This window comes from Podarcis tiliguerta (assembly GCF_965153285.1).
Source record: "Podarcis tiliguerta genome assembly, chromosome: Z".
In the NCBI taxonomy this organism is placed as follows: domain Eukaryota; kingdom Metazoa; phylum Chordata; class Lepidosauria; order Squamata; family Lacertidae; genus Podarcis; species Podarcis tiliguerta.
Window position 1 is genome coordinate 4,730,584 of NC_139553.1, and position 19,334 is coordinate 4,749,917.

Below are 19,334 nucleotides of genomic sequence, written 5' to 3' on the forward strand. Positions count from 1 at the left end.
GCAGCTGTTTGCTCAGTGGTTACTCACTGTGGGGGCTGTGTCTTACCTCCACTGTCCGAGGCAGTCAGGGTGCCTCTGACTACCAGACAACAGCAGCAGAGCTGTCCTGCTCTCCTGTCCTCTTGGGGAAGCAGGATGCTGGGTTAGGAAGGCCTTCATTCTGATCCAGCAGGGTTCTGCCTATGTTGTGTTGCCTGTGACGGCTCTGTGGATGCTCGTTTAGAGATCGTGCTGTTACTTGCCCTGAGCCTCAAGGCTAGGGCAGGATAGAGGCACCAAAAGGAGGGGAGATGGCTTGATTTGTTTCCAAAGGCCCCAAGACCTTTATTGAAAGACATTCCTATGTGTGGACTAACATTTCAGGAAGAGGGAGGGTCATGCACCTGACTAATGAGTCAAGATTTAACATTTATGATGCCATCACAGTTGGCACCATATTATCAATGCCTCCAATATTAATACTCGTTAATGCTATTATTAGGACGCGGGTGGCGCTGTGGGTAAAAGCCTCAGCGCCTAGGACTTGCCGATCGAAAGGTCGGTGGTTCGAATCCCCACGGCGGGGTGAGCTCCCGTCGTTTGGTCCCAGCGCCTGCCAACCTAGCAGTTCGAAAGCACCTTCGGGTGCAAGTAGATAAATAGGGACCGCTTACCAGCGGGAAGGTAAACGGCGTTCCGTGTGCTGCGCTGGCTCGCCAGATGCAGCTTGTCACGCTGGCCACGTGACCCGGAAGTGTCTGCGGACAGCGCTGGCTCCCGGCCTCTAGAGTGAGATGAGCGCACAACCCTAGAGTCTGGCAAGACTGGCCCGAACGGGCAGGGGTACCTTTACCTTTTACCTTTTAATGCTATTATTATTACTTATTTGTCATTATTACTGTACTTCAACAATTTGGGTTCAATGTATCTTTCTACTAATAGGCTTGGGATAGACCACCTGTCCTCTGTTGTTAATATTTATTAATTTGTTGTAGAGACTAGGGAATAAATTGTTGTCACCTCCTATTAATATGTACTACAATGTGTTTCTTACTATTGTTTATACCATTGGTTGTCTACTTTTTTGGGGGGGGGGTATAATCTCTCTTTTTCCTCCTCCTGCTCCTCCTTGTCCTAAGCTAGGGATAAATGTTGGTCCCCTATTACGGGAGGCAGTTGCTTTCTGGTTTTTTTGGACCAGTTCTTCAGATAATAGATCATTTTGTGGAATGATTTTTTAAGGATGCTCAAAATGGCAAAGACAAGCAGCAGTTGTAGCAGTTGAAAGCAAAGAAGGAGAGTAAAATGAGAAGTGGTTCAAAGAGGCATGGAGAGAAATGTCTTCTTTGCAGGTAATATATTGATGGTGTTTGCTTGATGTTGGCCTTTGTCCTTGTCTATATTTTGAGGATTTGCACCATTTGCAGCATATTCTGGCTGCTTCTAATGCCTGGTGGTCTCCAGATGTTTAGGAGAGCAGTTCCCATCTGCCCCAGCCACCATTGGAGCTCTCTCCCAAAACATCTGTAGGATACCAGGTTAGTACTAAAGGTTGCACTAAAGCAGTTCTCCCTGTTCTGTTGCATTCCATGGCCTGGGGTAGGTACAACTCATAAACACAAGTGCAAATATTGTGGGGTGTTTTTAAATGAATTGTTAACTTGAGACATAAGGATGGCCTGAGCTTTAAATAAACTAAAACATTTAACAAACCCACTAGAGCTCCAGCATCTTAGTCAATATTAATCAGCTAGATCAACCTCTTAAAAACTGTTTTAGTGACTTAAAAGTTGGCCCTGATTAATCAAAACAGTGTTGGTGTAATAGGTGGTATTCAACATTTTAAAGGGGAGTGGCCATAGCTGAGTGGTAGTGCATCTGCTTTGCATTTGATGGGTTCCAGGTTCAATCTCTGGCACCTCCAGATACAACTGGGGGAGACCCTCACCTGACACCCTGGACAGCTGCTGTCTGTCTGTGTAGACGGTACTGAGCTAGGTGGACCATGGATCTAGCTCTGTATAAGACAGTTCCCAATGGGTGATAGTCAACTAAGCTTTGCTCAAGAGTACACTCACTGACATTAATGAACATGGCTAAGTTAGGTCCATTAATTGCAATGGGTCTGCTCTGGGTAGTATTCAGCTGAGTTTTACTTTGCAGAAATAGGACACCTCTTTCTGCCTGCTGCCCAAATTTTGTGTGTGTGTCATACAGCAGGGAACACCTCTTCTGAGACATGTAACCAGGGGCAAGTGCATTAGTCATCATGATGGTGACATTTTACCCCCCACTGTCAGAGGCAGTGTGCCTCTGATACCAGTTTCTGGGAGTCACAGGTAGGGAGAGTTGGTGTTGCACTCATGCCTTGCATGAGTTGGCCTCTGTGTGAACAAAGTAATGGACTAGGTGGGCCCTTGGACTGATCCAGCAGGGCTCTGTTTATGTTCTTATAAAGATACATTGCCTTCCCTGCAGTTATGGAGCAATCCTAACTTTCCTTGTTGGGGAAGGGCTGGAGCTCAGGGGTAGGGCTTCTGCCTGGCATTCAGAAGGTCCCAGGTCCAGCCTTTGTCATTTGCAGGTAGGACTGGGAATGCTTCTTGCCTAAAACCCTAGAAAGCTGCTGCCAGAGATTGTAGGCAGTCCTGAGCGACATGGACCAACGCACCTTTTGCAAGGCCAAAATTAGGCACCCTCTGCTTCTCACCTTCTGTTCTTCTCAATTCACTCAGTCCCCACTGTGGGGGAACCGGTTGCGCTGCCCTAAATCTGCCTCTGGCACAATCCTGAATGTGCCTACTTGGAAGCGAGTGGTGCTGAGTTCATAGGGACTTGATGCTTCTAGGTCAATGGGTGAAGGGTTGCAACCAAAATCTTGTTTTGCCAGAAGTCAGCTCTAGTTCAAATTGCCCAGTTCTGTAGCAACATATTAGAAATGCTTCCTCAGGTGGATTCCAGGACCAGAGAAATGTCTTTGTGTTTTAGGCTCCAAGGACTTGCAGCTGGAGAACTGTATAATTTCTCTCTCTCTCGCGCTCTCTCTCTCTCTCTCTCTCTGTGTGTGTGTGTGTGTGTTTAAAAAAATGTCCTGCCATTCTCTGATTTTGTTATGATAATGATATTGATAACAGTATCATATCTTTTCATTAGTAATGCTTGACATAATAAAAGACCCTCTGACATGTGCATGGCTGGTATGTGGCTTAACTGTAAAGGGTCACGTCAATTGCTCCACCCACGTTTTGCCTCGGGCCCTGCTCGCTGCTTCCATGATGTGGACAGGCTGCTAGGATGAGTGAAACCAACCACCTGTCTCCTTGATCCTTGCCCATGCTGGCTAATAAAAGCGAGCCAGGAAGGGCTGGGCGATGGGCTCTGTGGGGTGGTGAATGCTTCTCTCTATGAGAGAGCCTTCCCAGACTTGCTGAAAGAGGCGGTCATTAAACCACTTCTTAAAAAAACATCTTTAGACCCAGCCAATATGGTGAACTATTGCCCAGTCTCAAATCTACCATTCTTGGGCAAGGTGATTGAGCGGGTGGTTGCTGAATAACTCCAGGCACACCTGGAGGATGCGGACCATTTGGATCTCTTCCAATCAGGATTCAGGCCTCATCATGGGACTGAAACAGCCTTGGTCGCACTGGTCGATGATCTCCGTGGGCTAGGGACAAAGGTGAGAGCTGTTAACTAGTTCTCCTGGATCTCTCAGCAGCCTTTGATACAATTAACCATAACATCCTTCTGGACCGTCTAGAGGAGCTGGGGGCACTGTTATACAGTGGTTCCACTCCTTCCTCCTGGGCTATGGCCAGAAAGTGGTCTTGGGAGATGGGTCAGTTTTGTGTCCAGGGCGGCTGTCTACCAGCTCCATCTGGTACGCAGGTTGAGACCCTACCTGTCCGTGGACTGTCTCGCCAGAGTGGTGCATGTTCTAGTTATCTCCCGCTTGGTCTACCGCAATACACTCAACATGGGGCTACCTTTGAAGGTGACCCGGAATCTACAACTAATCCAGAATGCAGCAGCTAGACTGGTGAATGGGAGCGGCCACCGAGACTATATAACACCGGTCCTGAAAGACCTACATTGGCTCCCAATACGTTTCTAAGCACAACTCAATGTGTTGGTGCTGACCTTTAAAGCCCTAAATGGCCTCGGTCCAGTATACTTGAAGGAGTATCCACCCCCATCGTTCAGCCGGACACTTAGGTCCAGCGCTGAGGGCCTTCTGGCGGTTCCCTCACTGCGAGAAGTGAGGCTACAGGGAACCAGGCAGAGGGCCTTCCCGGTGGTGGCGCCCACCCTGTGGAACACCTTCCCACCAGATGTCAATGAAATAAACAACTATGACTTTTAGAACACATCTGGAGGCAGCCTTGTTTAGGGAAGTTTTTAATGTTTGATGTTTTATTCTGTTTTTAATCTGTTGGGAGCCGCCCAGAGTGGTTGGGTGGGTGGGGTACAGTGGTGCCTCGCAAGACGAAATTAATTCGTTCTGCGAGTTTTTTCGTTCTACGAGTTTTTTCGTCTTGCGAAGCACCAATGTGTATTGACGGTTTCCCGTAGGAATGCATTGGCGGTTTTTTAAAAAAGGCGCAAGACGTTTCATCTTGCGAAGCAAGCCCATAGGGAAATCCGTCTTGCGAAGCAACTCAGAAAATGAAAAACTCTTTCGTCTTGCGAGTTTTTCGTCTTCTGAGGCATTCGTCTTGCGAGGTACCACTTTATAAATATTAATACATTATTATTATTATTATTATTATTATTATTATTATTATTATTAGCTACCTTAGATCATCCTCTGAGGCCCTTCTTTGTGTGCCTCTTCCTCGAGAGGTCCGGAGGTTGGCAAAACGAGAACGGGGTCTTCTCTGCAGTGGCTCCCCATCTGTGGAATGTTCTCCCCAGGGAAGTTCGCCTGGTACCTTCATTATACACCTTTAGGCGCCAGGCAAAAACGTTCCCTTTTAACCAGGCCTTTGGTTGAATTGATTTACATCCTATGCCCTTTTAAAATGTGGGGGTTTTTTTTGGTGGAGGGAGGTTATTGGGTTGTTGTTTTTATTTTGATTATGTATTTTGTGGTTTTATATTTTGATTTTATTCTCTGAACCACCCTGAGACCTCCGGGTATATGGCAGTATATTAATCATCATCATCATCATCAAGTTGTGAGCTTGCTATCACTAGATGTGGGGCCAGACCCTAGCTTAGGTGTCTTTACAAGGGGATTAGGCAACTTTACATAGAATGTGTCTCTCAAGTTCTGATGGTTCTTAAATGGCAAAGCCAAGCCTCCAGATTTGGACGCAGTCTATCTCCAAGTGCCAGCTGCTGGAGGGGAAGAGCAAGTGAGAGCTGTGCCCTTCCTGTTCTGCTTGTGGGCTTTCTCAGAGACAGCTGGCTGGTGATTGATGGTAATAGGATGATGGAATAGATGGGCCAGATTTTGCTGACCTGGTGCCCATCAGATATTTTGGGTGACAATTCCCACTGGCTGATAGGAGTTGCAGTCCAAAACATCTGGAGGGCATCAGGTGGGTGAAGGCTCAGATAGACAGTCTGATGCTGGAGACTCTTCCTGTGCCTTGCATCCCATACCCAGTTGCCTTGCCTATGTTCTATAGCCTCCTAAACGTATGCGTAAAAGAGGGGAAAGGGAATTAGTAACTGGCTGTGGTTAAGCCATTTGCCCTTGAATTCAAGGAACCCAGCAGGTGCTTTGATAGTGACTCATGTCCGCAAGCTACTGATTCCCCCTCTTCCCCATACAGGCTCAGCTTATGTTCATGGAGACTGCTGGGAAAATAATTGCAAATCTTGTATTGAGAAGTTATTGGTTTAAGTGTGGCAGAGAAAGGAAGAGGTGTATTTATTCAACGTCAATCCTGTTCTTATGTGGGCCTTGGAATTGGTCTCCCTTTCCAGGGGCTGACCAGGTGCACACCTGCTTAGTTTCAGTGATGCTACAACAGCACCAGGTGTTCCTGGATTACTACTGCACCCAAGGTTACGTTGCCAAGGAACCTTTGCAGATGGATTCTGAGCCAGTGAGTCAGTTCCAAAAATAGCCTCCACATGCCCTTAGCACCGGCAAGGCTGCAGCAGTGTCAACTGCTCCCAAGTGAAAATTAAAAACCCCACGTGAAGCAATGAGGACACCCTGTTCAATAGTTGAGGCCCTTCTCTGGATGCTGCCTCTGAGTAGAGGCCGAAGTTGGTGACACAAGGTGGGGCCTTTTCAGTGGTGTCTCCCTGTTTGTATAATACTCTCCCCAGAGAAGCATGCCTGCCATCTTTGTCTATTGGTGGGCACCACACAAAGAATATTTTTGTTTGCTCAGGCTTTGGCTCTTCATTTGGAAGGTAGTTATTTATGTTTGAGGCCTCTTGACTTGCTTTTCTTTTCAGTGGCGTGAGCAGGATTTTCCATTTACATATTTATGGGTGACCATTTTTAGGTTTTTCTTCAAAATTAGTTTTTGACTGTTTCATGTGTTACCTATCTTGTCTAATTTTTTAAGTTGTTTGAGACTCTTCAGTGAAAAAGTGATGAATAAATACAATAGAATACACACACACACACACACACACACACACAAACACACCCACCAATATTTATTGCACCTTTCAGACGTGGGCTGCCCCATTCCTTTTTATCCTAGCCTTTGAGGTAGGTTAGCCAGAAAACATAAAAAGAGTAACCTCGGGATCAGTAACCTCGGGGTACAGACGCTTCAGATTACAGACTCCACTAACCGAGAAATAGTACCTCAGGTTAAGAATTTTACCTCAGGATGAGAACAGAAATCGTGCAGTGGCGGTGCGGCGGCAGCAGGAGGCCCCATTAGCTAAAGTGGTGTCTCAGGATAAGAACAGTTTCAGGTTAAGAATGGACCTCCAGAATGAATCAAGTTCTTAACCTGAGGTACCACTGTAGAGTTCAGCATCCCATTCTCACCATGACCGACCAAATTCCTCTGGGAAGCCTGCAAGCTGGGCATGAGCAAAGCAGCACTCTTCCCACCTGCAGTTTCCAGCAGGGAGCCTCCAGCCTCCAACTTTGGAGGCAGAGAGAGACTGACTGGCCTGTGGTTATCAAGTGAGTGCCTGGTTGTCCCTGACTGATACAATACCAGCTTTTTCCATCCCTCAGCCCTCCAGGTGTTTCTGGCCTACAGCTGTCATTGTCCCTGATCATTGGCTATCCTGGCTGATAGGAACTGGAGTCCCATAAGTGCCCCCATAAATCCTGCCTCTTTTCAGTCAGCCCCAACCTGCCTGCCCTCTTCCTTACACCCAGGCCCGGAGGTGGCACTGCTTATCTTTTCCTCCTCTTCCGCCTCAGTGTTGGCTTCCTAGAAATCAGCAGGGGGGAGCATGGCTGCAGACTTCCCACCTGCCATGGGCTCTGACTAAGCCTACCACTGGTGACCACTGTTTAATAGAGATAAAAACATGTGAAAGGGCGGAGGGTTTGGGCAGCCAAAAAGGAACATTGGGTCTTGGAAGCTGCTTTCCTCAATACGTGATGCAAGATGGAAATGAAATGCATTTCAAGCATTTTGTGCAATAACGAATTCAATGCACCAGCATTGCAGCTTCTCAAACTTTTAAAGCCATCCAAGATAAGGAAGACAGTCTAATTTGACTATGGGGTGCAGCGCTCATCTCAATTTTCAGGCCAAGGGAGCCAACATTTGCCCACTGACAGCTTTCCGGGTCGTGTGGCCAGCATGACTAAACCGCTTCTGGCGCAATGGGACACCATGATGGAAACCAGAGCGCACAATAATGTTTAAGGCTTGTTCACATGTTACACTGTACACAGGTACAAGATGTACGTGTTTGCACCATCTGTACATAATAGTTGAGCTGTGCAACCATTTCCCATACTCAGTGAACATTACAGGAGAGGTATTTCAGTATGCAGCTTAACAATTCATGTATACAGATAGTATACTTGTTGAATGTAGTATGGGAACAGCTCTACACACACACACACACTTTGTCTTATATAACACACACCTGTGCATTCACACCTAATATTATGGTTCAATAAGCCACTTGACCGACCTTGCAGTTCCCAGAAAACATACATAGAGAATGAAAAAAACACACAAAATGAGCATATATGTACACCTTGCAGTGAGCTGCACTTATGTCAGCATTTTTCACCACCTGATTTCCATTGCAAAAGCATTTTGAAACATATTTAAGGAAATAACTTTGCAATGTGTCAGGAAGCTCCCTGCTACACTTTAAAATTGTCTCTGCTGCCACCAGTGAGGATGTCTCAGCAGCAGAAGCATTTTCTTTCATTGATCTTGGTTGTTCCTGAGATTTATAACCTGCCTTTCATCAAAACGGCAACTGAAACCCACAAAGGGTTTCAGATAGCATTAAGAGCATGAGAAAACACATCACCTGTTACTTAAATGATAGCAAAAAAAAAAAAAAGAGGCTAAGAGGCTAGGTGAAGACATCAGGGATACCGTGGTACCGTTCCAGCAGGTCTTTGCCTTGTGACAGATCAGGTCTCTGTGTTTGTGCCAACAGCAGCCAGACAGATTATTCATCCAGTGCAGAGGTATCTTCCACCCATGCATTGGCCCACAAGACTCAAAGGAGGGAGGAACTGAAATCGAAATGTCACAGTCACATAAGCAGGAGCTGTTGACAGAGGCTAACACAGGAATCAGCCCCTGTGGCGATGCTTGATCAAGGCAAAACCGGGAAACTGGATCTGTTAGCCTCCTTGTAACATATTGCTACTGTCTCTGAGCTTCAAAGTGTTGCTGCTGACCTTTAAAGCCCTAAACGGCCTCGGTCCTGTATACCTGAAGGAGCGTCTCCACCCCCATCGTCCAGCCCAGACACTGAGGTCCAGCGCTGAGGGCCTTCTGGCGGTTCCCTTGCTGCAATAAGTGAGGTTACAGGGAACCAGGCAGAGGGTCTTCTCAGTAGTGGCGCCTGCCCTGTGGAGCGCCCTCCCAGCAGATGTCAAGGCATATTTTACTTTTAAAAGACAAACGAAGGCAGCCCTGTTTAGGGAAGTTTTTAATGTCTGATGTTGTACAGTGGTACCTCGGGTTAAGTACTTAATTTGTTCCGGAGGTCCATTCTTAACCTGAAACTGTTCTTAACCTGAAGCACCACTTTAGCTAATGGAGCCTTCAGCTGCCGCCGCACCGCTGGAGCATGATTTTTAACCCAAAGCAAAGTTTTTAACCCGAGGTACTATTTCTGGGTTAGCAGAGTCTGTAACCTGAAGCATATGTAACCTGAAATGTCTGTAACCCGAGGTACCACTGTATTGTTTTCAGTATTCAGCTGGAAGCTGCCCAGAGTGGCTGGGAAACCCAGCCAGATGGGCGGAGTATAAATAATAAATTATTATATTATTACCGTATTTTTCGCTCTATAAGACGCACTTTTCCCCTCCTAAAAAGTAAGGAGCGAATGAAGACGGGAGGCTCTGCTCAGCGCTCCATTTAAAGAGCCGCATGGAGCACGCGCCTCTGTCCCTTCCCCCACCTCCCAGAAAAGCCCCCAAGAGCACACCCCCTTTAAAGAGCACACGGCTCTTGCGGGAGGAAAGCCAATAGGCTTGCTTTCGCTGAAGAAGAAGAAGAAGAAGAAGAAGAGTTTGGATTTGATACCCCGCCTTTCACTCCCTTTAAGGAGTCTCAAAGCGGCTAACATTCTCCTTTCCCTTCCTCCCCCCCAACAAACACTCTGTGAGGTGAGTGGGGCTGAGAGACTGCAGAGAAGTGTGACTGGCCCAAGGTCACCCAGCAGCTGCATGTGGAGGAGCGGAGACGCGAACCCAGTTCACCAGATTACGAGACTACCACTCTTAACCACTACACCACACTGGCTCTCCGATCCCACTTGCTCTCCTGGCTTCAGGGGTAGCCCCGCAAAGCCTCCTGAGCGAAGATGGAGGAGCGCTCCCTCTTAGTTCAGGATGCTTTGCGTTCCTTTCTTATTTCTTGTTTTCCTCCCCTAAAAACTAGGTGCGTCCAATCGGCCGGTGTGTATAATAGAGCATAAATACAGTATTAATTTTACAAATGGCTCAAGCGTGCTAGTGTAAATCATGGGGAACGTCAGGGCCCCTCTGCCTGACCCTCAGTCAGGTCTTTCCCCAGCCCACTGACGCTCTCTCTACCACCCCTGGTTTCCTCCTTCCTCTTGTGTTTTGGCCTAGCTGGGATGTGTCCTTGAATTCAGTTATCCTTTGTCAGGGGCGGGGGGGATGTGGGATTGTGGGAAAAACAGTGCACAAAAGTAAAATGTAAGGGCCTTGCCTATGGCCCTGACGACCACTAGAAGGATTGGGGCCCTTGGCTGAGGAAAGGTTTCCCATCCTTTATGCAAACCCAAACAAGGTTGACATGATCCTGATAGTCTCCTTTGAAGCTGCAATCAGTTTATATGCAAGAGATTGCCTCTTTGAAACCTTAGGAAATGTTTCCCTTTCCGTGACGCCACTGACTGGCTCTTTGGCCTTGACCAAGGTACTTTTCTTCCTGTTTCATTTGCCACATCCTCACAACTCCCACCTGTTTAAGAGGATTCCCTGTCAAAGCTTGTGAAGCTCTTTGAAGTTTAGAAATGCAAATTATAATGATTAATGCGGGTTGATCTCTCTTAGCTCTGCTGCCTCCCCAGGGCACCAGTGATGACTTGAGGATGTGATGAGAACGCTTCTTAAATGGTCCAGGTGGTCAGCTTCTGAAATTTTAGCCCAGCCCCAAGAGGAGTGGAGGCGACTGCACACTGCTGAGATTAGGGGTGATTTTGCAGTTCTCTGAATTTCTCCCCAGATTTTTGAATTTCAAATTACTTTATTTTGTTTCAAATTGCTTTATTTTGTTTTATTATGTGATATGTCTAAAGTTCTCCATTCTTCCATTAAATACACAGAGACACACAGGGCTCTTTGCCCTCTCTGCCAACCCCACCCACCTCTCTTGCCAACTTCCCACCTTCCCACCTCACAACAAACCCACACAGCTCCTTCTGGCCTGGGCAACCCCCCCCCCCAAGCTCCTGACATCCCTCCAGACACCCTCCTGCCATTCCTTCCACACTTGGCAGCATGTTTCATCCGTCCCCCACTGACACCCCACTTCTTTCTACCCTTCCACAATTACAGCTCCTTCCATTTGCTGCAGGCAAATTTAATAGTGGGGGGGGGGGTGCAGGTGCTTTGCCTAGCGAACTGCTGACCTAGTGGGCAAAGGGTCTTCCTGCCCATCCATTAAACTTCACTGCCAGCACATTTAATGGAGGAGGACGCCCCCCCCCCCACCATCTGCCATGGATGCTTTCTGGGTTAGACTGGATGACCCCAGGGTCCCTTCACACACACATACTTCATACAAGGTGCTGTGCATGCAGCTTAATCTGCAAGGGTTGTTGGGGTCCAGCCACATTGTTAGGAAGGGTGGGTTGTTGCACATCAGACAACAAATTAAAGGGAAGTGAATTGGCAGCTTGTTTGTTTGTTTTTTACCACCACAGTGAGTCAGGTTGCTAGTTCTCACCAGCCTCAGGCACTTGGCTTGGTGTCAAGCAGGTGGTGGGGTAGAGGACTTGCCTTGCAAGCCAACCAGCCTCTGCCAGAAGCCCCGGAGAGCCGCTGCTGTCAGTGTAGATGGCCTTGAGTTGGATGGACCAATGGCCAGACTCAGCCTAAGGCACCTTCCTCTGGGTCACATCGAGAACACAGCCAGGCTGGCAGGTGAATCTTACTTCCACTCTGAAGATGAGACCGTATTCTTCACCGTAAGGGCAGCAGCATAGCTTAGCGAAGGGGTCCCCAAACTAAGGCCTGTGGGCCGGATAAGGCCCAAGCGACTCGTTTATCCGGCCCGCATTGACCCGTGCCACCCGCTCTTACCGGCGCTGCGCTTTGTGGCTGCCCACTTCCAGGTTGGAGGAGCACCGGAAATAGCTTGTGTTCATGTGCGAGTGTTATTTCTGGTGCACATCTGGGTTGGAGGAGGCCTGTGCACATGCGCACAAACTATTTCCGGTGCTCCTTCAACCTGGAAGTGCGCCAGAAATAGCATGTGCGCATGTGTATAGGCACGCACTCCACTGCCCTCCACACGATCAACGCTGGAGACACCGGCCCGAGGCGCGGTAAGTTTGCTGACCCCGCCTTAGCGGGCGACGAGCAGCTAGCAGGGCAGATTCAGCTCTGTCCTCTTGACATCTTGCCGTTGCTCTAACACTCCCTTGTCGCTGCCCCCTGCCCCCCGAAGCTGCTGCCTGAGGTTTCATTCTTCCTCATGGTAAGGCCTGTCTGTCCCAAACCTGACCGTCAAGGATTTTGACCCCTGACACGTTTAGTCCTTCTCTCACTTGCCTTTTGGGCAGACCTGGAGGGTTTTCTTCTACATGGAGTCGTCTGCCTTCAATGAATGCCAACCATCCTGTTTTCTCTTGTGAAAGCTGCCTGGTGTGGAATGCAACCAGTTTGGCTTCGATATAAAAGGTGTGGGCTCTGGTTGTCTCTGCACAGGGGGTGGTCAGAATCGCAGGGCTCTCGCCAAGAGTCCCAAGTTCCAATGTTTGAAATTATCCAGGCACCAGGCACATTTTGCACCTGGTGCAGGTACAATTGTGGCCACGTGGAGGTCTCTGGGTGCCAGGCTGGCGACTGGGGGAAGCAGAATGTCACTTAGGACTCAGCTATATAGCTGCAAATAAAATGTTTTAAGTGTATTGTAAAGTGCAGTGTACAAATGTGACAGTAGATGGCGATGGTGAGCTATGGCAAATTCAATATATTTTTTCAGAACTTTTTTTTAAAAAAATGATTTCCACAGTGTTTTTTATATGTGTGCAGATTCCACCCTAGAGAAGGATCTGAAATATTTTCCTTGAAGCTTGAATTCGTTTTCTGGATTGTTTTATTGAATGTTTTAATGTAAAATATAAAGTGGTATAGCAATGGAAATATGAATGAGAATCCCACAGGGGGCAGGGACATCACCTAGACATTCTGTGGGGGTGACTGCAGCCTAGGTTTAAGGAACCATTTGATGATTGGATTATATACCTGAGTTTCTACCGCTGTCACACTCATTGTATACGCCTGCTTCCTTAGTTGGAGAGAGAAATGGTGAGCACCCTTATTGAATGACAAAGGTGGGGAATGTTTTTCTGGGAGACCTTCCAGGGGCTGTATGCAAGTGATGGGCTGGCCAGAAGTGAAAGAGCAACAAGTGCAAATTTTGCTTTTGTATAGTTGGCTAGCACACGCTCTGAGACCCCACAGCTAATTCTCCCCTGGCCTCCTCGCTGGCCCAAGGAGGATCAATTCAGCCAGCTAGCCCTGGTGACTATCTAATGCTTATTGGATGGATTTCCCCCAAACTGATTTCTGAACTTTGGATTTTATTATTCATGTTTTTATACTGTATTTTATGCTGCTTTTATAATTAAGTGTTTTAAATTTTGTTGTTAGCTGCCCTGAGCCCAGTTTTTGAACCGGGAAGGGCGGGGTATAAATAAAAATGTATTATTATTATTATTATTATACCCTGATTTATAGCCTGTTGTTTTGGAGAAAATGGAGCTGGCTTTTTTCAAAAAAAATCGTGTGTTTTGATTTATTTAAAGTGTTTATATATGGTGTTACAAGGCAGCTTGCAGCAAATCACAATCTAAAACACACACACTTATAAAATCCAGTATTTTGCAGGTGAAGTATTTATTTATTAGATAATTAATCTCCCCCCCCCTTCATTACTGCTGTTTCCAGGGCTGCTGGCATCATATCTATTAATTTAATTAGGGCATGTATAAGGAGAACCAGTTTTATCCTCGCAGCAACAGATAAAAATGTGAGAAGCCGAGAGAGCTGCTGCCAGTCAGAGTGTACAGTATTGAACAAGATGGACTAATGTTTACAAACATGCATACATACACTGAGGTGAAATGTTCGTTAAAATGTATATATTTGTGAAGATAACATATAAAAATGCATCGTTTTGTGATAAATTTCTCCCCACTCCCTCGCACTAAGTCCAAAGCATATGTGGATGGTGGGAATCTCCCAAGTGTGCCCCAAGTAGCCAAGACTTCTTACTGCTGACCACGTTATCCAGAATGACAACCCTCCTGCAAACACCTGTAGCAGGTGATGCTCAGATATTAATACCAGCTTGGGGGGGGGGGAATTACATCTTTCCTAGAAAACACATAATTTATCTTAAAAACCATTGTAAACTGCTAAAATCATTAGTTGGGCTGGAATAACACTTGCAGTTTAATGCTGAATTTTGGATATAATGGAGATGTAAAAGATTTGGATGCAGGAGGGAACGGTTAACAAAAGGACCCACAAAGGCGAGGAGGGAAGTTCAGAAGATTCTTTGGAATCTTGTTTTTATGTTGGTTGTTGTACAATTGATTGTAAAACTTTAATCTGAAAAACTAAATAATTTTTTTAAGACCTCCAGCAGCTGTTAAAATGCAAAGAAGAAAAAAGAAAAACCACCTCTTTCCTGGGAAAGGGAAATGTTTTTCATGGTTTCAAATAGCAATGCCTGATGCTTCAGAAAATTCAGATAGCAGTTTCTTTTCCTTATGATAAAGCAGAAAAGTCCTCTTGGGCCTAACCTATCTCAAGAGAGGTACAAAGAGAGTGTAGCAGAAGCAACATCAAGATAGGTAAAAACAATTTACATAAGTGGAGCACAGCCTCATCTGTGGGGATAGTATATCCAGGGCATGGGTAGGCAAACTAAGGCCCGGTGGCTGGATGCAGCCCAATTGCCTTCTCAGTCCGGCCCACGGACGGTCCGGGAATCGGCGTGTTTTTACATGAGTAGAATGTGTGCTTTTATTTAGAACGCATCTCTGGGTTATTTGTGGGGCACAGGAATTCGTTCACCCCCCCCCCCAAAAAAAATATAGTCCGGCCCACTACAAGGTCTGAGGGACGGTGGACTGGCCCCCTGTTGAAAAAGTTTGCTGACCCCTGAATTGTACGGCATAAAATAATGCCCAGTTAAGACTCCTAAAGCACATTTGTGCCTTTGGTAGCCAAAGGAACTGCAATACAGTGGTACCCCGCAAGACGAATGCCTCGCAAGACGGAAAACCCGATAGACGAAAGGGTTTTCCGTTTTTCGATACGCTTCGCAGGACGAATTTCCCGATGGGCTTGCTCCGCAAGACGAAAATGTATTGCGAGTCTTGAGATTTTTTTTCGCTCCCCACCCCCTTTTTCTAAGCCGCTAAACCGCTAATAGCCTTTTAGCAGCTAATCCGCTATTCCCTTAAACCTTTAATAGCCGCTAATAGCCGCTAAACCGCTAATAGCGCTAATCCGCTAAGCTGCTAATAGGGTTGCTTTGCAAGACGAAAAAACCGCTAGACGAAGAGACTCGCGGAACGAATTAATTTCGTCTTGCGAGGCACCACTGTACTTGGCATTTACCAGGGACAGATCCTGTTTTCAAGGAGGGATATTGACAGAAATACAATACAGTACAAAGAAATACAAGCACATCCTCCTTTGTGGGAAAAAAAATTGGGCATAAGGCAAGGTCCCAGTAGAACTGCCAATGTGTATTTATTCTCTTGGTGGTGAGAGGAACTTCAGCTTGTGGTATTTACCAGGGGCAGGTAAATCTTTTGCAGGTTAATTACTGCTTGGGATATTATTGTTATTGTTATTATTATTGAGGGGGATTAAAGTATTTAGTTAAACTGCACAAGGAACCGTTCCACTGCCTCCCATTACTGCTTTCCAAACAGTAAATGTTGATGAATGTCATTTGAATTTCAGCAGCTAGTCCCTAAGAAGTACAAGATCCACGGTGAGATTACAAACATTCTGCTGTGCCACCTGGGCTTCCTTTTCTCTCAGACTCTTGGAAGTTCTGGTCTGTGGGAACTCAGATGCGTGCATGTCCTGATTAACCCAGATTATGAGACATGGAGTCTAGCAGAGAATCAGCACTGTGCCTGAAGCCACCGTTTTGCACCTGGTTCTAGTTGGTGGATTTCAGGGTTCCAGTGAAAAACAAATAAGAGCCTTCTGCCCGCACCTGGACATACAGGTGTCCAACATCTGCCAGATTATCTACTTTATAACCATCCTGACCAGACATAGGGTCAAGGCAGGTCAGTGGTTGCAGCACCATGGATAGCTCCAAGCAGGCAACTTGCTTCAACAAAGGGTCATGATGGTGAACTGAGACCTTGTTCATCTCTTCCACAGTCTCCCAAGGGCCTGAATATTCTGGTTCCTAAAGGGCCAGCCCCATTGCCTGGAATATGGTTGCTTCTTTGCCCTTTTGAGAGCTCTGCCTGGCATGCTTACTGTGCTGGGTGAGACTCAATTCCTCGGATGAGCCAAGCTCAAGTGTAGGCATCTGTGATGGTCCTGATTGAGGATTCTGGCCACCAGTCTCAGGTCCTGTGGGTTTCAAACCACCAGCATCAGGGGGGTGGAGCTGGATTCAGGGGGTGCTTGTTAAAGTGCCCTCTGGAGAGCCCCTGTTACAGGGGTGAGGAACCTTGCTCAGTCTAGGGGCCACATTTCCTTCTGGGCTACCTCCTGTGGGTTACATGCCAGGGGTAAAAGTAGGTGGAGCAATGAATGTAAACTGTACCTTGTACAGTAGCCTGGTTTCTACACACAGCCCTCTCTATCTTCTATCCAAGCAAGCAAGCAAGCAGGAGGCACTATCAATGTTCAAGACATATTCCAGCCAGGCAAAATGTGTGCTCTGGAGAGAATTCTAAGGGTCAGACAGAGAGGCCCTGAGGTTCCCTATCCCTGCCTTGTTATATGAGCTGGCCAGCTCTTCTATTTATGATCTACCAGATCAGCCAGACTAGACCTTGCCAGGGTGCTGAGGTCCTGCCACCTGCCCAAAGTGGCCATGGACAGAAGCCCCCTTCCCCTTCCCAGTTTTGGAATTGAAGTCCCACCCCTCTTGTCTTACATTTCCATTTTCCTGACTGTGGCTGGGGTCGAATGAGATTTGCCCAGAGGGCAGACACACACACACACGACACAATTTCTGCCCCCCACCCATTAAAAACAGCCTCTAAATTAGGGGTGGGAAAACATTTTCAGCTGTGGGGTGGTCTGTCTGCCACTGGTGGGCAGGGCCAGAGATGAAAATGAGTGGAACGTTGGCAGAAGTGTGCAAGGCAACAGAGGGCACATTTGTAAAGTAGCCATACCTCTCTCATACACCTCCTTCCAGGCACACAAGAGGCATTATCACAGTCAAGGCACATAACCCAGCCAGGTAAACCCACTCAAGGAGGGTGCAGCATAGAGCAGTGAGGGCACGACCTGGAAAGAGTCCTGAGGGCTAGGTAGAGAGGAATGGAGGGCTGCATTTGAATCTAGGGGCTGAAGTTCCCCATTCCTCCTGTCAGCTTCCAAATCTCAGGGTGATTTTATAGCCAGTCTCCAGTCCAGTGCAAGGAATTGGGATTGTGTGCCCATGTGTGTGTGTTGGGAGGGGGTGGTTAGGAGAGAAAAGAAATGAATCGTCCACGTCACGTTTAACAGCATAGAAATCTCTATGGCATTCAGCAGAAAAGGAATGTAGCCCTGAAACAATCAACCAGATTTGGAAAGATCGAAACAGCCCTGGGTGCATTCATGCGCTGTCAGTGTGTTTGCATGGGACATTGTTTGCAGACAGCAACATGCAATGTTAGCAAAAAGTCTGATCAGCCAGCCTTCCCCCGCCCCCAAATCAGGCAGAATGTGACTGTTTTGCTTTTGGGTGCTGTCCAATCCAATATTGCCCCAGTCCCTTAAGATCATTCCGCATGTCACCAAATTCCCATTTGCAAGGTAGGTTGAACCAACAGATATGACAGGCCTACTTGCTTATCCATCTTATTGTTACATGCAAGATGATTCTCTGCCTCAGGATTCAGGAATGGCTTTTAGCTCAGTGACAGAGTGCATGCTTTGCATGCGGAAGGTTCTAGGTCCATTCATTGGCATCTCCAGGTAATTCTAGAAAAGCACTCTGGCTGAAACCCTGGAGAGCCTTTGGTCCAAGAATGGTTTAACAGTCAGTTCTTCCTCCCAGGGAATTCTGGGGATTGTAGCTTTGTGAGCACTTTTAGCACCTTAACCCAACCCTGGTTCCCAGGAGGGGTTTTTTGGGGGGTGGGGGGCAGCCATGATATGATACTGCTTTAAATTTATGGTGCAGATGGTGCCAACATTAGTTTCCACCTTCCTGACCATTGGCCAGGCTGACTATTGCTGATGGGAGTTGGAATCCATCAACATCTGTAGGGCCGCAGGTTCCCTTGCCCCTGACTTAATATGCGCAGTAAAAGTTTGTCAATATAATAACAGTTAATAAAAAGCAGATTGAAAGAAGTATGTCTTAAGCGGGTTGAGCAACACAACCAGGGATAGGACTTGTGGCAATAACAAGGAACTGCCAAATGTCAGTGGGTTGCTGACAGTACATTGGGATAGGAATTGCAAAAACTGTCTTTCCTAAATTGCTTCAGTTTTAAACCAGCAACGTTCTTTTGCCTCTGCTAACCAAAAGAGTTAGGAGTGGGTTGGGGTTAATTAGGTTGAGATCCAGAGCTAAGGATGTGTCAATGGCCTTAGACTCAGTCCTCTTCCCATATGGAGTTTGTGGTCATTGGCCTGTTTTACAGGGCTGTTCAGAAGGGTTACTGAGGTAATATCTGTTTAAAGCAGCTGCTGCACATGTTGGGAAAGCAGGGAAGATATTTCGGAATCTGATGCTTTTGTTGGTTAAAAAAGTTCCCCCATTGTTTTTTAACTTCCGGTATGTCAACACTGACTTAAACGGTTCTCATCTGCTTGGACACTTATCTACTTCTTCTATTCTCTCTAAACTAGGGTGAGAACTTGATGGAGGTTCTAGGTGACATGTTTTTTGAGGATTCACCCTGTTTTGTTTGCATGGGAATTAGACAGCATTGGCTATTTTATGGGAATTCATCCTGATTTGTTTTTGGAGAGGTTAGATGGCGTTCTGTCAAAGCAAGTGTTATCATGGACTTCCAGTGCACCCTCCCCATCACTTTCCTTATGGCAAAAATTACAGGCCTGTGTGGTGTAGTAATCAGAGTGCTGGACAGGCACCTGGGAGAATAGTGTTCAAATCCCTGCCCCCCCTGCTCAGCCATGAAGCTCACTGAGTGGCCTTGGGCCAGTCACTGTTTCTCGGCTTAGCCTACCTCACAAGGCTGTTGTGAGGATAAAGCGGGGTATGTGGCAAAATGTCCATGCCTCCCTGAGCTCCTTAGAGGAAAGGTGAAATATTATAAATGCAATAAAATGAATAAAA

The 19,334-nt window shown here is 46.8% G+C and overlaps 1 protein-coding gene across 2 annotated transcripts in view; it reads left to right on the forward strand.

The window, feature by feature from the left end:
* The window catches only part of MEGF9 (multiple EGF like domains 9), an 83,997-nt gene that overhangs the window by 1,980 nt on the left and 62,683 nt on the right, over positions 1 to 19,334 (forward strand). The window lies entirely within an intron of this gene.